General features: G+C 33.8%; 1 protein-coding gene across 1 annotated transcript in view; it reads right to left on the bottom strand.

Moving 5' to 3' along the window:
* The window catches only part of LOC106719272 (voltage-dependent L-type calcium channel subunit beta-3), a 77,280-nt gene that overhangs the window by 31,810 nt on the left and 28,689 nt on the right, over positions 1 to 16,781 (bottom strand). The window contains exon 2 of the mRNA XM_045679547.1: positions 6,552 to 6,587. The gene's annotated coding sequence lies outside the window, so the exon portion shown is untranslated. The remainder of the gene's footprint in view (positions 1 to 6,551; positions 6,588 to 16,781) is intronic.

Here is a 16,781-nt window from a genome sequence, read left to right as displayed (position 1 = left end):
GCAAGTTGATGTCAACGTGTACATAAGTGTAATTGTAAAAATAAATTTGAGACGCCGTCCGCCGCCGCGACCACTCGTCGACAGTAAACAAGAGTAATCTAAACAATGTAATATATAACGATTAGATTCGGGATTAACGTGGGCTACGAATTTTATCATTACCTACAACTGCCGCGTAAAGATTTGCGCGTGAGCGGACTTTTACGATCAATATAGATCTCAATGCTATGTCTATGACGATTGTAGACATTTGCGTACATATTTTTTTTGTTAAATTCTTTTCAGTAATTCTGTATATGAAATTTTGCAATTCAATTAATGATTATTAATTTACAAAAAATTATGAAAATGATAACAAAACTGATCTATATGTACTTGCCTAAAATGTCTTAACGTAAGTACCCAAAATGTAGTAGTATATTATCGTATATTGTTTAATGCTGGTCATTTTTAAATTTTAGAACCTTATAGATTAAAAAAAAATAAGAAAAAAATTGAAAACCATAAACGTATTTTGTTTTTCAACATTGTAGTTAAAGAATATTTCCAATTCGCGGCAAAAAAAAAACAACGGCTATTCTAAAAATATGTAAAATCTTAAGGAACCTAAGAGGAACGTTTCACCTCGGAAAAGAGGAATAGTAAAAGTAAAAAGTATAAATATATCGTTCAACAAACTCGTGAATAATCTCAGAGCACGGATAAAGTTCTACGGGGACATGGAGATACAACGACGTACGAAGATAAAGGGCGACGAATACATTTTAGAGGAGGTATTTACCACTGGTGAAGAAATAAAAATCTAATAATTCTGTCCAGGCTGATTTTTAAAAATAAATGGTAAATGGGAAATTGTAGGAAATGATGGGAAGGGGAAGAGGAATTTCCAGAGTAGAGGACGCATTTGAAGGAGAAATATCCTCTTTCTATGCTACCCCTCCTCAGTTCTTGAAAGGTAGACAAACACATCAGCAGTTGCGGCTGTAAATGTACAGCGGTAGCTTTGCTATATCGACACACTCTGATGGTAGCTTGCTCGTTTGACACCCTTCAAATGGGTCACTGAGAAAATTTCGTTTGTTTCCTGATTGTACTTTAGTGCAAGTATGAAATTTTTATTTTTATAATTATCCATTTAAAAACTTCTTGAAAATAGGTGAGTTCAATTGCAGATCAAGATAGCATGCATGTTACATTGCAAAGCGTTTTCAGTTCCGTCGTTTGTTTTGTATCAACTTGCTTTATGTTTCTGAACAGAGAATTCTTAGTACATCCTTGTCCGCGAGTGCATCCCACCCACACTCATTTAGTATTATTTTGGTTGGAGACGTCGCATTGCCACATCGCGGTGAAATATACGCGCCGTCTACTTACCGGCCTGTTTCTACAATTTATAAAGATTATGGACAACACCGGCACGGCACTAAGAGTTGCTCAACATTCCGACGTCGTCGCCTCGCTACTTCGCTGTCTAAGTTTACTGGATGTTGGTAATGGCTTTACTTACAATGTGATAATCTTAATTACATTCTTAATTGCATAATCTTAATGCTATCGAAGGTTTTTTACATTGAGATGAAGAGAAATTTCATTTCACTCTCGAGTATATGGTACTATAATTTTCTTTTATTTGTCACACTCATTACTGATGTTAGTTCATTTTAAGTTATTGATATTTGCTAGACTTTATCTATATAGATATGAAACATTTAACTCAGTCAGTATGTATAACTCTATCAATACCGTTTGAAAATTAACCGTGCCTATTTATGCCTAACCACAAACTCAACGGAGACGAAGGAAGGAAAAGAGAAGGAAGGAATTTAAACATCTGTTTTCTGTATAAAGAAATCTGTATTAAAGTCTTCGTTTAGTGAAATATTATATCTTTACTCAGACTCTACATTCTACATGTGTAACACAAAAAAAAACGCTAGTGTCACGTGCCTTGCGACGGAAGCGCATAATGTCCGCCCCCCCCCCCCTCCCGCACTCGGAGCATCACCAACTTAGTGAAGCTATTTCTAGTGGCGGAGACACTTCGTTTGCACTTCAATGTTCTTATATGAATCTTCATCTCATAGATGTATGAAAGTTTTACACCTGGCTTGTTTAAATAATGCTGAATTTTTTAGGCGTTGGTTGCAATCGTATTTTTCGTTAACATATAAACAGTCTTTAGTTATTAGGTTGACTAAATTTTCATGAGAATATTTTAAATATTTATTATTAAACTGTACTAAAATCTGTTTTTGGTACCAATTGAATTTTGTTCAATATCTCTAATAGATTTTAATGTAGTCCTAATTAAAATAGCCTGATAGATAAACTATATAATTTTTATCATAGCTGCAATTTACGTATTGATGTCGAACTAAAACTGTTCAAGTGACCCGCTGACATAAATAAATCTGAAATCGATTGTATTGAAATTAGGTCACTGGTGCATTTGCAACTTGTTAAGTGATATGTTCAAATGTCAACAGCTGAACAAAAGCATTATAGTTAATCTAGAAAATGTTTTCCTTATATAACCCAAATGTTAATCTGGAGTAACAAGTAATCGAGTAACATGTTCTTCAATTGAAGATTGCCATCATATAAAAACTACTTGAGTTTTTTTTTTAAATTTTGATAAATGTTGTTGTTCCTAAAGAAACAGTAAAGTATATAATAATGACAAATATCCAAGTTGTAAATTATTAAATTTTTCTAGCGTGGTTTAAGAACCTAAATCTGAGTTGTAGTTTTTGGATCGTAAAAATTTACTAAGACGTCTAAGCTTGAAATTAAAGTAATATAAAATGTTGTTAATAATAATTGACACCTCTTCCGCATTGTAACTCTGTGGTTAAACGTGGTGCGCGCGTCGCACGCGCAGCGCAGCGCCGCGCCGCTCGGCCGGACGTGCCGCCGCCGCGTCTCCGCGTCCCGCCCCACATTACACTTTCGCGCTGATTCACAATGCCATTACTGAGATCTTATACTTCTGCCTTCAATAATTAGTTGTTTAGTCACTTAGGAGGTGCTTATATGTAGAGTTACTTTTTTTAGAAGACTATTGTGGCAGTTATTATTGTGTATATAAAATGACGTTCACAACGATCCTTTATGGTATAGTTCGCACTCTATGAAAGACAGAATATGCAATTTAATGATATATATAATATCTTAAGAAGCTCATGATAACAGTTGGATAAAGGGCCGATACAAAAGGCAGTTATTTTAGAAACCGCGCGCATAGTGAGGAGGTTCCTGTCTTTGCAGCTTCACCACTGGTTGCTTGAGTCATGGAATTCCGCAGCCGGTGCTATACTATTTTTTTTATTATATATTTTGTTAATTTTTTAAATCAAATATAATAATATAAATAGATAATAAGTTAATAAATGAATCTTACTAATATTATAAATGGGAATGTTTAGATGGATGGATGGATAGTTGGGTGAATGTTTGAAGGTATCTCCGGAACGTCTCAACGGGTCTTGATGAAATTTGGCACATAGTCTGGAAGAACACATAGGCTACTTGTTAAGTTATTTTTTAATTCCGCGCAAACGGTGTTCCCGCAACACACACACACACAGCTACACAGCGACAGCTAGTATGTATATAAACAGTAGGTAAATTAATAATGTATACGAGAATAAAATTTAAATACTTTTTCACAAATGTAAATTTATCTTTGTTAACGAATGACGTCAACTTAATATTGAAATAATTTACACCATTATATAGCGGGGTTTTCGTGACATCCACGATGTAGCGACCTATCATACTACCTCCGCTCCCCTCCACACTGTACGTGCGACGACGCACGAATATATTCGTATATTAAGAAACATACGCCAGAGAAACTACGGATTTATAGAAAAAGGTCAAATGATCACATGATAGTTGGATACCGTAATTTACACCTAAAGAAAGGTATGCGCATTGTAATAAGTGAAGCGATTTAAAAACGCTTATCTATTGAACTAACTAAGGATATAAGTCCATAATAGAAACCACTATTTTTGAATAATATCACATGAAGCAGATCCAAATTAAAAATTCATACAATTTGTCGTCACATAGCAAAATAAATAAGATCGCACAAACATCGTTATATTTTTTTAGGAAGACAAACTTTTAATATTTCTTTTCTTACACTAAGAAAGTATTATTTTCAGCAAAATCTCGCATTATAATAATATTTTAGTACCGAATCATTTTATTATTATAAGCTATGATCGTTCGAAATTATTTCCTAACTTTTTCTACTTGCAAATAACAATTTTTTTATTTGTATCAAAAACGCTTCCGCCCGCTAATGTGTCCGCAGCGCGTAACTTATCTTACTCATTATTTAAACTCGCCCGATGAGTAAGGCATCCGGATACAATTGACCATTAAAGCAATGTTTAATGTCGTTTTTTTTCGGACACCGAGTACTCCGGTTAGTCACTTTTGTCTTGGTAATCGGATGAAATTCTTTTATGACGAAATGTTTATTTTTATTTATAAAAATATTGAATGAATCGGTTCGTCACACATTACCCATAATTGTTTCCTAAATCTCACACGTTTCAATTTGTTGTTTATATTTTTTTTTCTATGAAGAAATATCTTTAAGTTGCCAACATTACATTTTTAATTGTAATTGAAAAATTATACTTTCGTGATTTGACTCATAATTTGCGTTAGTTTCGAATATATAAAAATACTAGCTGTTACCCGCAACTCCATCCGCACGGAATTAAAAAAAACTTAATAATTAACCTATGTGTTCTTCCAAACTATGTTCTACATCTGTGTTAAATTTCATCAAGATCCGTTGAACCGTTCCGGAGATACCTTCAAACAAATATCCATCTATCCATCCATTCATCGTAACTTATAATAGACAATATTGGATAGGAATTTCACATATAATTTGCGTTAATAATCAATGTAAATGAATGCTATAATACATTTAAAACAGAAACAGTTATCAAATAAAATTTAAATGTCTAATTGGGCAGTAGCTAGAGGGCGCTGTTCGCTCAATCTACAGTCCCGCGTCGTCTAAACTGAATCAGGTTTGTGCTGGTATCGGCCATTAAATAATTTCTTTAATTATTTCACGTCTAATTAAGCAGGTCGATATGTTTACGGCGAAAGTCATAAGCCACCGCCCACGCAGTGACCAAGGATGTTTTGTTACCCCGGATATATAATATGTTTTTTATTTTCTAAACATAAATTAATTATTATAATATGTAGAATTTATTTAGAAGAAAAACTTATTTATTATTTTATATTAGTGCCAGGTATGGAGCAAAAAAATCTATTTGCGCTATTGTCCTTGCAGTGGATATAGATTTTCTTTTGGTTCAGTCTCTCGTACGATATAAGCCAGCTACTTTCCATATTAAGCATATTTGCTATAACTTATAAGCTTAAATAATAGTAGCTTAAGTTCTGTTATTAGCTAAGACGTTTGTGGCTATAAAAAACTTGAAAAATATAGAAACTGATCAAAGTAATTTATGTAAAAAACATACATACGAATTATTAACCTCCTTCTTTATAAGTCGGTTAATAAGTATGCAATAACTTAGTGGATATTTAGGGACAGAATAATTCTGAAGCTACATCTATCCTCTATCATGGCTACCCTGTCCTAGCCACGGAGGCTGCGAGGCCTACTGTCCAACCAGTCTTAATTAAAATAAATGAAAGCAATCAACGCGGCTGTCACAACCGGTATACCGCCTAACAGTACCGCACCATTTAGTTGCTACTTCACTACCTAATAAATAACTTTTTATCTAATCTCTAATAGATCTCCGCGATTTTTTAAATTTTAATTATCGTGACAAAACTTAGCCGCGTTGTAGCAAATAGTTTTGAAATTTTATACTAGATGGCGCCAGTAGTCGTAGAACAAGAATTCAATTAAATATTTTTCATTGCTTGTACAAATTCCGGCTTTGCAAGGAAAATATCACATCATGGAATATGAAAGCAGTGAATATATAGAATATTCACAAAAAGCGTTGGTCATTAAACTTGAGGCCATTTCTGTACCTACTTAAATTCATTTTTAAAAACAATAAATATTTTAGAACATCTTAAACAATGGATTAATAACATTATGAAACAGTCAAAGCGTCGTATAAACAATTAACTAATTTAAAATTACTTCAATAGTTATTTCTTACATATTTCTTGCAAATAAAAGCAATAATTATAAATTTACAGCAACATATAAAGTTAAATTCAAAATGAATTGGAAATTGAAACGGAAAATAAAATACTTTACAAACAGGCATTATGTATTTATATATATTAGCAGGATACATATCTCTTTCACAGGACTAAGCGATGAAAATGAGTTCAAACGTAACGATTGCATTTCATTCAATTACCAACTTTAAGATTTCACAGTAAGGATGATTTTCTCTTGTTTTAACAAAATGCAAGCGCTACTATGACGTCATTCGATGCAGTCGTGACGTAGCATCGTGTGACGTCACGTAATACGCAATGGTTATGGGTCAGTCCGCGAATGATCTTTTCGGACTTACCTTTGACGAAATAAGCGTCAATGTGGGCGAGGATTCCTGTGAAACAAAAGACAAGTATCCTGCTTTAATTGTCTTTATCCAAAAATAATTTATACAAAACAAAATATAGAGGGTAGAAAAACCTTTATAATGAAAGCTGTTGTTGAAAGATAATCAAGTAAAAGCTGAAATTAAATAAAAGATATTACAAAAAAAAAATTGTAATTTGTAACCTATCAAATATACTAAGTACTCGACATGCTGTTAGTTTCTGAGACCAAAATCCTTGTTTATAACATACTAGCTTTTACCCGCGACTCCGTCCGCGCGGAATAGAAAATAGAAAACGGGGTAAAAATTATCCTATGTCCGTTTCCTGGTTCTAAGCTACCTGCCCACCAATTTTCAGTCAAATCGATTCAGCCGTTCTTGAGTTATAAATAGTGTAACTAACACAACTTTCTTTTATATATATAGACTAGCTTTTACCCGCAACTCCGTCCGCGCGGAATAAAAAATAGATAACGGGGTAAAAATTATCCTATGTCCGTTTCCTGGTTCTAAGCTACCTCCCCATCAATTTTCAGTCAAATCGATTCAGCCGTTCTTGAGTTATAAATAGTGTAACTAACACGACTTTCTTTTATATATATAGATTATCTCTGTTATGTCAAAGATAATGACAGGGATGACGATACATTTTTCACAGATATTTTGGTCGCACAAACTAATGGATAAGCAATCCAAATAAAAACATCTAAATTATTCTAAGTTATTTATATTTATCAGAGATTTTAAAGTTAGCAATTACAACATCCGAAGGTTTTAGAACTTGTTATAAATTTTCTTTTAAAGATACTTGAAAATATTTACTGGAGCTCTTATATAAAATATTTTTTTTAATTTGAAATTGTGTTCGTAGCTATATAATTCGTAAATTTCCTTATAAAGTTAACTAATATGCTTATAAATCTTGTGGAAATTAACTAATCGTAATGTAACGCTTAAATGCATTCAGGTATCAAGCGCAAGATAAATCTAATATTTCAAAATAAAGATTTAAAAAAATTTGGGAAATTTTGAACAATTGTCAACACAATATACAACCAAATTAAATGCGTATACACGAATGCTGATATAATATAAATAACATTACCGCAACTCTCATGTTATAGTGACCGTGTAGTCTATAATATGAAATGTTGCTTTTTATATTTTTGTCGTATGTTAATATACGATTACTAATTAATATGTAGTTTAATAATACATTTAATAAACTTATTAAAGTCAATACAAACTTCCGGCTAAGCTTTGTCTAAGGAATGTTTGTTCGCTTGTCTCCGTGAATAACACTTCGACTTCAATTGTCAAAATTCTTTTGTTTCACTTTTTTTCCTTTATCTTGTACAAGACAAAATATTTGGTTATCACAAATTAAAGATCAACGACCTCTATAATGAGTTCTACAAAAGATTCTTATCATAATATTTGTTAATAAGGAATTATACATCGTAATTAAAGTAAAAAAAAAAAACTCGTTTACCTAATGACGTCAATTGACCGTAGAAACTAAATGAAATTGTAAATTGTTATAACGTAGGGTAGGGCGGGGCTTAAAGGTCCGCGGGTAAAAAGGTCCACCACAAATATCTCAAAAACAAGTGACGACTCGTTGTTGCGAATGATACGAGTGTAAAGAAGCGGGCGCGGGGGGAGTAAAGCACAATCGCCTACAATCGTGCGACGTTGCTTGTGGGAGATACAAGGTGGTGTGTTCAAAATTTAACGTAAGTAATTTTTTTCGTTGTTAATATTTTTGGTTTCAAGGACTGTTTTTAAGGCTACGATCCCCGAATATAGTTTTTAAGTATACGTTATTTAATTGTTTTTTAAATTGTATTGTCATTTTTACGTTAGACTGAGTGGTTTTTTTTGTATAACTTCTATAAATACTCACACGTGATTGGGGTAAAAAGGTCCAGTTGGTCCTTTTTACCCCACATCATTTACATATCGGTTATAAAATCTTTCTTTTTTGTTTTAGTATGCGGAACTATAAAAGAAAAACAGATCGTGGCACTAACTCTATAGAATTAATGTAACTACTAGAGTATAATAGTCAATCCAGCTCTGATGACGAATACTTTTGCTTGATTGGCTGCGAAAACTACAGTGGTTCCAGGCGAAGGTTGGATACAATGCAATCTTTGCAAAAACTGGGCCCATGAAAAATGTATTGCAAACAGAGGTTGTGTTTACTTTGTATGTAATAATTGTGATTCAGAAAATGGTGATACTGATTAGGATAAAACAGAAATATTTCTTTAGTTAGAAGATTTTTTTTTTATTTAATGTTTATTTCAATTGTTTTTGTTTTACAAGAGACATTTATGCTTAATATTCTAAAATTTTAAGTGCTGATCTGTTTAATTTTGTTCCTCAACTGAGACTGATTATTAATTAAAGTGTTAAGGTAGTTAGAAATTGGTTATAAAACTATATTTTTCCAAACACCATATTGTTATTTGATTAAGACTGAATTAAATTTAGTTATACTTCAACGAAGAGGTTGAGATTTCTATATTTTTTTCTTCTATAATAATGATAACCGTATTTGTTTTTTGAAAACCAAATATACTTTTGATTTCCATGAAATCATTTGGAGTTATAATTTCATGAAACCCTTTAAAATTAAGAATGAAATACTGGACCTTTTTGCCTCCTCGCTGTCCCTTTTTACCCCTACTATGGGGCAAAAAGAGACAGATGACAATGTCTAGAAAAACAGTAAAAAGATATATTTCTATAATGATGAATCAACCAAGAATTGAGCCAAACATAGTTCGATAATTGTTTGTTTCATATGTGTTGTTTATTTTGATGTAGTAGGTTTGGTTTTCATAATATAATTGGTAGAAGTGAAATTGGACCTTTTTGCCCCGCCCTACCCTACAGCAAATGGCGCATTTAAAAACCAACAAAAATATCCATTACGAATCTGTTGAAAAAACCATCGCCACGATCGCAATTATACCGAACAAGAACTTGTATTTAGCATTAAAAACAATTGTGTTTATTGCACTATTAAACGTAACGTAATTACAAAAACAAAGCGTCTCGACATAAAAAAAATATCGATAAAAAAATCGACGCTCGAAAAGCACGCGCGAAACATCAAAGTCCGAGACAAAAAAAGTTCAAACCGAAAAGTCTTCCTTCCCTAAATTATCCTGTCACGCTCAACTATAAAATGCAATTGGTTTTTGAAAAAATTCAAACACGAAATTGGAACTCGTTAGATTAACGTATCGACCCCGCGCCCCTCACCTCGGTCTCCTCGCCGGCCACGCCTCAAGCGAATATCACCCTTACAATGCATACAATGTAGTAGTTTAATTCCGCAAAAGTCAGTCACAGGGATATATTTAGTGTCAGGTTCCGCGGACAATAGGCGCACGCGCATGTACCTGCGCAAGGTGACCCTACGGTGAAGGGCACGAGGCTGCCCTTGCACACCCTAGCCCTCTCCCCTTCCCCGCATCTACCCGATCCCCTTTCGACCCGAGGGCCTAAGTTATGTTGCATTCGCATACTCTGCCTGACACGCCATTGCTGGAACGGTTTACGACGGAGCATAGGGAAGTGATTACCATTATCGATAACATTGTAAACCATAGACAGTATAAGTAAGAAGTAAACATAATAAATATTGTGCAGGCATTTTTTTAATATAATAAATATTGTACGGTAATATTCCTGGTATTAAGATTTGACATGGAATAAACTTCAGACTAACCTTATTATGGTGGCTTACACTGTATTTAAAAAGACATTGATTCACATTTTTAAAGAAATTTTTTAAAATAGTTATATTTCCGTTTATAATACAAAAATTGAAAGGCGAATAATAATCGATACTGGTATAAACAATGACTTAAAGCAAAAGACCGTGAGCCGTGAGGTATAGCTCGCAGGGACAGGTGAGGGCCTCACTCGCTCACACAGAATTAGCATCAAGAAAAAACCCAAGTATCGTGTACTGATCTCTTTTGAAACAATAATGACTGTATGGATATGAGTAATCGTTATGTAAATACAAGTTTTGTACGTTGATGAGTCATCGTTTTATTGCACAATTATCGATATTTTTATAATCTTCACTATTCGATACCGTTATATAAAATTAAAAAAGAAGTATATATTTCGAATAATTGTACAAATAGAAACTATTTATTTGTTAAACTAGAGGAAAATATTTAGATTTATTTAATTAAAATTTGTTCAGAATAAAGTTTCACGTCGTTGAATCATTTACCTACTTAAAAATATTATAAAATTATCTTTTGGACATTCCATAACCTCAAAATTAAGACGAAGTAAATTGAATTATGAAACAGTTTTACATATAACTGATAGTTTTAAAAATGACTATTTCAACAACTATAAAGATTCAAAATCTAAGTGGAAAAACGTGCAATTATTCAACTCTCTTATTTTTGGAAAATACAGGTGGAAAAGTTAAGAAAAATGAGAGAAACAGATCGGAAATAAAAATATTCATTAAGCATTCTTTAAGTTTCGTGTCGGCTTATCTGAGAAAGGGTTGAGAAAAGGCGGTCAAGGCGATATCGACGGTGAGCGGAACTTAAAAATAAGTGCAGCGGCTGAAGTGGCGATGGTAATGGAAGTGGCTGTGGAGGGCGAGTGGGGGGCTCCTGGGAGGTGTAGGGGGCGGGCGGAAGCGCGAGGCGGTGACCCAGTTAAGTCGTAGGCTCGCTTCCGGCGTCGCCTTTCAATCAGCGATGAAAAGTGCGCCCGCCGAGCGGAAAAAACACTTTTTGTTTCGCCGTCTTTGCGTTTCTATTGCCTTTTCTCTGCGCCTCTATTTGTTTTTGTTACGTAAAAACGACGCGGTCGTGGATAGTTAAGTGACAATTATGAATGGTACAGATATGGAAGGTAAATTCACAGTTTTCCATATGTAAAGATTTGCTTTTCATTCGGCTAGCCGTTGGTATCGTACGAGTATATAAATACGAATGTATTCCTAACTGTTAAATTACTTAAGAGGATTAGAGTCAATCACAACTGCAATCGCAGTAATTACGTCACTGCAAAAGCATAGGATTCGAAATTTCTATGTTGTTCTTCTTGTATATTACGTTAACATTTTAGCTACAAAACTCGATACGCGATCTGATAAAAATCGATTGAACATCTGTTCCCGAGACGTCGAGTTAGAAGTAACGGAGGGCGAGCTTGCATTAGCATACCTAATGCTTGCACCTGCTCTGTGAACACTAAATCATTTGTATCAAAATAGAAGCCTAACATACAGAAAGAGAAACCTAGATTTGAGATAAACACGTCTAGCGTTACATTATAACGTGATAGTTAAATGTTTATTATTTTTTTAGGCACACAAACAAAATTTTAACATAAATTACTATTTCATACCAAAATGAAAAACTACGTTCAACAAGTTATTATAAACTAGCTGTTACCCGCGACTGTGTCTTCGCGGGACTAAAAAAGCAAAGTAACAACTATGTCCTACATCTATGCTAAATTTCATCAAGACCCGTTGATCAGTTCCGGAGATACCTTGAAACAAACATACATATCAATTGTTTCGGCAACAGATCGTCCGGACATATTCAAGGAAGAGTCATGGTCGCACTCGAGCATTAGGAGCTCTCAACACGTCATGTTCAACAAACTAGAGCTGACTTTTTGCGCTTCGCCATGTTACTCCCAAAGGTCATAACCAATTACATGTTCGTAATAAAATAGTTAATAACAGTCCGAGTCAAGATTTTGAGGTCGTTTTAAACGCGGGTATTTGTAAAAAAAAATGTACATGGATATAAACCGTACGTATCGGATCACCTGCAGGTCTAATTATATTCAATCAAAGTTTGTACGTGTGTGTAATTGCTATTTTTTGTTTGTTATCGTCCGTTTAAAATCATGTCCAGATTTGTTGAAGGTTAAACAACGCATGCTTCATCTGTTTACAATAGCAATTATCTTTTAAAACCCATATCGTTAAATCAGGTTTATAAGTAACAATTATCTCACTACCTAGAAATTGAACTTTGGGTCTGTTTATATTTTAATTCCTAGAGGATTGCACCCTTCTTATAAAGGCTTAATTCAGCTTTGCGTTATCATTTGGTAATGTAAGACCATTTGTTTTTTCGAAATGTAATCAGATATTCGAGTAATGAGCGTCGGTGGTATAGGGGTTAAGTAATTGACTTGCAATCTACAGGTCCTGGGTTCGAATCCCGCCATGTACCAATATTTTTCGATTTACATATGTACATTTATCCGATGTTCTTACAGTAAAGGAAAACAATGTGATGCAACCTGCAAATATCTGAGAAGAAATTCAAAGATATGTGTGAAGTCAATCCGCACTTGGCTGTGGTTGACTATGTCCTAGTCACTTCTAACTTAGGATAGGCTCCTCGGTCCTCGGTGAGGACGTATAGTGAGCTTTTTGTGTCACATTTTCGTGTGTCTAAAAAAGCACACAATGTTTTTATATAACGAATCTTTTAATTTAACAAAGGTATTGAGTACGTTAATATTAAAGTGTAAGAATACCAAAAAATACCTCTTTCAAACCTCACCTCCCCGAAGTGAATTGTAAAACTTACCCTATTAAACGTTTATAGCCTTCCAAAACTTTGTCACAGTACACATAAGACACAGAGAGAACATAAAATATGTTCGAAAACATTATAAAACTCGAAATCGTTAAAAACTTTTAGATTTCTTTTTTTAATGATCACTTTTACTATCTTAAAAACTGTTATAGACAATGTTATACTTATTTTCTAATGCGAAGTTTATGAGCGGTAACTTATAAATACTTTTTTAATGAAAAACACGGCAAGATTCAGAGAAATCAAAATAATGTGTAATTCTACTAATTCAAGCATCTCTGTAAAGCATTGGTCTGTGTACACGTTCACATAACAATAACAAGGCAGTGCTCGCGGCAGAGGTTACGAGGGATAACGGCTAACACCCTGCTTTACGTCTTCGCAGACAAAACGTATAACCCTGTAATTATTAAAATTTTGTTTGATTATAATAAGTATAAAAATTTTACGATCACATTAGTAGAAGATAATTGCAACTCATTGTTTAAGATGTAAAGTGATTTTTCGTTACTTTTTTTAAACAATTGCAATTAAAACGGTGATGTAGGTTTAGACATTTGACATAAGTAAATATAATAAGAAATTATTATTTGTAATTATTCTTCAATACAATTAAAAAACGAAAACATACATAGAGTGTCGATTAGAATGTTTGTTTCAAGATAATTTCATTTGAAATAATAAAAAGCAAATTATTAGAGTTATGCGTTTTCCCGTCGGACCTTCGATATGTAGGCTACTCGCAGCCGCGCCGCCAAGGACGCCCGCTCTTCAATGTGACCCATTGTGCCACGCGCTGCACGATCCTACCAGTACCGCAAATTACAACTGTAACGCTGCTCTGGATTTATACTTCAGAGGTCTTACGTTTGATATAAATTTATAAGATTTATATATGAAAGAAAGCTAACTATGACAGAGCCATTGTAGTACTGTTTAGTAATAGGTTACCTATTTTCTAGTAGTACGTATAGTTAGGGTCATATTGATGGAGATTATCTAAATTAGGTCATTTGTTGGTTCACAGGAGTAACGCTGTCAATAAGAAAAAGATTGTCTTGTAAAATGCAATGAAAGACTAATATAGACAGTTTAAAATGAAATTCAAATTTGAGAGTCTATTTTAAAAATGATTATATACGCTAAGTGCAACTTAAATAGTATGTTATCTTATAAAAATTTAACATTTATACTTCACGTTTGCGAACGCTCCATTATACAAAACACAGCAACCTCACATATAATCCCCATTAGTGCACTTTGCAAACGACCCTCATCCCCGAAACGAGCGTCTCTCTCGCACTCCGACAAAAAACCAGTACCTACATATAAGTCGCGCAATCCCATGCATTCCATACCCTCGGTAATACACAAATTAAAGAAAAAAAAACATTCAAAACAATCAATTATACACCTTCAAACTATGAAAATAAGGATCAATATACGCGCAAAGTAAATTACGTTTTGTTTTTCTAAGGCCAAGTGCGAAGGGTCCCGGCAATCTTAATATAAATAACAATAACGAGTCAGGCGGCCGATCTTAAAACCTTTTTAAAAACATTGAGCGCTTTTGACAGATGAGGCTGAACGCGCGCGTTGTCTTTGCCCGATGCCCGATAGCTATTCACAATAATTTCGGACGATTTGATTTGAGCGCAGTTAACTTTTTTTTCTTTAGATATATGTCTTAAACTCTTTGTGTTGTAGACTACAATATTTTTGCATATTAATACAATAATTATATGTATGACGTGTAAGACTACAACTGTATATCAGTTCATCATGGTTATGTAATTTGTTCCGCATTTATAGTGGAATATGTAATACTCTATGTCATCACAATTTACACATATAATTAAGGGAAATTTAGAACACTTTTATGAATAATATAGTTTACGAAACAGACGTAGAGCGTGCGTGATTTTACGTGTTTTTGTATTTTTATTCAGTGTTTGTGATATATTGAGGAACTTTTACTTGTTATTTCGCACGCCTATCTCCATTAAATTTAAACACGCTTTTTCTATTCATAGAGTCGTAAAATAAACAAGGTTGTATTTTTACATATTAATGAGAAATAATTTCGTGAGAAGAGCAATCTAACCTGGCATTTGATAACGGAAAAATCGATCTAAGCAATATCGATACATCGATATCGATAGACGTTCGGTGCTCGCTGCGCACACGCAGTTCGACCGAGCCAGCGCGGCACCGTTAAGAGAATTGAAAATTTAGACATAATATTAAATTTGCGCCCGCGCATTTTATAATTTATATCCAGTCCGGCGATGTAATGGCCGTCCACGTCTGAATTAACATAAAATGACGATAATCAACCCACAATTGCGGACCATCGTCGCGATGAAAATGTCTAAAGTATGGAAATTAAGAACAACACGCGTTTCATTGTACACACGAGGGCAAAACAGTGAGGAAGAGCAGTAGAAAGTACATACAATACTTCTATCGTTGCCGCACATTTAAAACACTGCGTACTGCAATTTCTATTACCTCACTGTGAAACTTGCTTGAGTACCTACTCGTTTATTTAGTGCGATGTTGATCTCAGATTTGTATCCCGCTTCTGTGTAAGTTGTGTGCACTAGCTCTAAGTATTAATTATTACTTATTATACTTTAATTATTAATTAAATGACGAGACGACAAGGACTGAACATTTAGAAATTCTAAAACATTATTGAATTGGCATTTGCTCTTCTTATCTTCACAAGTATATTTCACTGAACAAGTATTCATTAGATTATGTCAAACGTTATTTTTTTTAATTAAGTAGTATTTTTGTAACAAATATTTAAGTTTTAATATACCATTGATAGTTTGTTATGTAAAATGTTTATGTAATAGTTTACCGCAGTATAGCAAGTTGTAAAGCTTTCATGCGACATAGTATCTTTAATTCGTTGAACTCTTTGATATGAACGTATAAGGAAAACATAACATACAAAAATGACATATATATAATATGTAGGTACTAATAATGTTCATTATAAGAAAATTAGAATACATATTACATATTTTACAATGTTTAAATACCAGGGCTACATGAATCAAAAGTAGTTATAAAATGCCAGACCACGCTTCGCCAGCGTGCACTATGATCTCCTTACGGTACAGTTGCGGCAATAATTATTTACATAATTAGACATTTTCTATGAAACAAATAATTGGTTATTCAATAAACGTTATGCTGTTCCATAAATCCGCGCCATCTCGCTTCCGGTCACTTATTAAATTGGACATATTTAAGTAGTGATGTACCTACGATAGTCTTTGAGTTTTGTAAACAAACTTCAAATATTTAGTTTTAAATTCATATTTTTTTTTGTTGCCATTCCCATGAAATATTAATCTTAATCATAACATTTATAAAAAGAAATATAATTACATGACCGGCCCAGATACAGCTGGCGAGACTCCGTAGAGCTAGGCCTGCTGGAGCTACAAGCGATTGACTGGCAGGAGAAGGCACAGTACTGACAACTCTGCCGATCTCTTGTGTCGGCGGCCAGGACTCACTTTGGGTTGCTGCGCCAGCAGAGTAAGTAATCTAATAACAT

Source organism: Papilio machaon, chromosome 1 (genome assembly GCF_912999745.1).
Source record: "Papilio machaon chromosome 1, ilPapMach1.1, whole genome shotgun sequence".
NCBI classification, from domain to species: Eukaryota; Metazoa; Arthropoda; class Insecta; order Lepidoptera; family Papilionidae; genus Papilio; species Papilio machaon.
The sequence above is the reverse complement of the archived record's forward strand: the minus strand, read 5'-3'. Positions and strand labels throughout refer to the sequence as shown.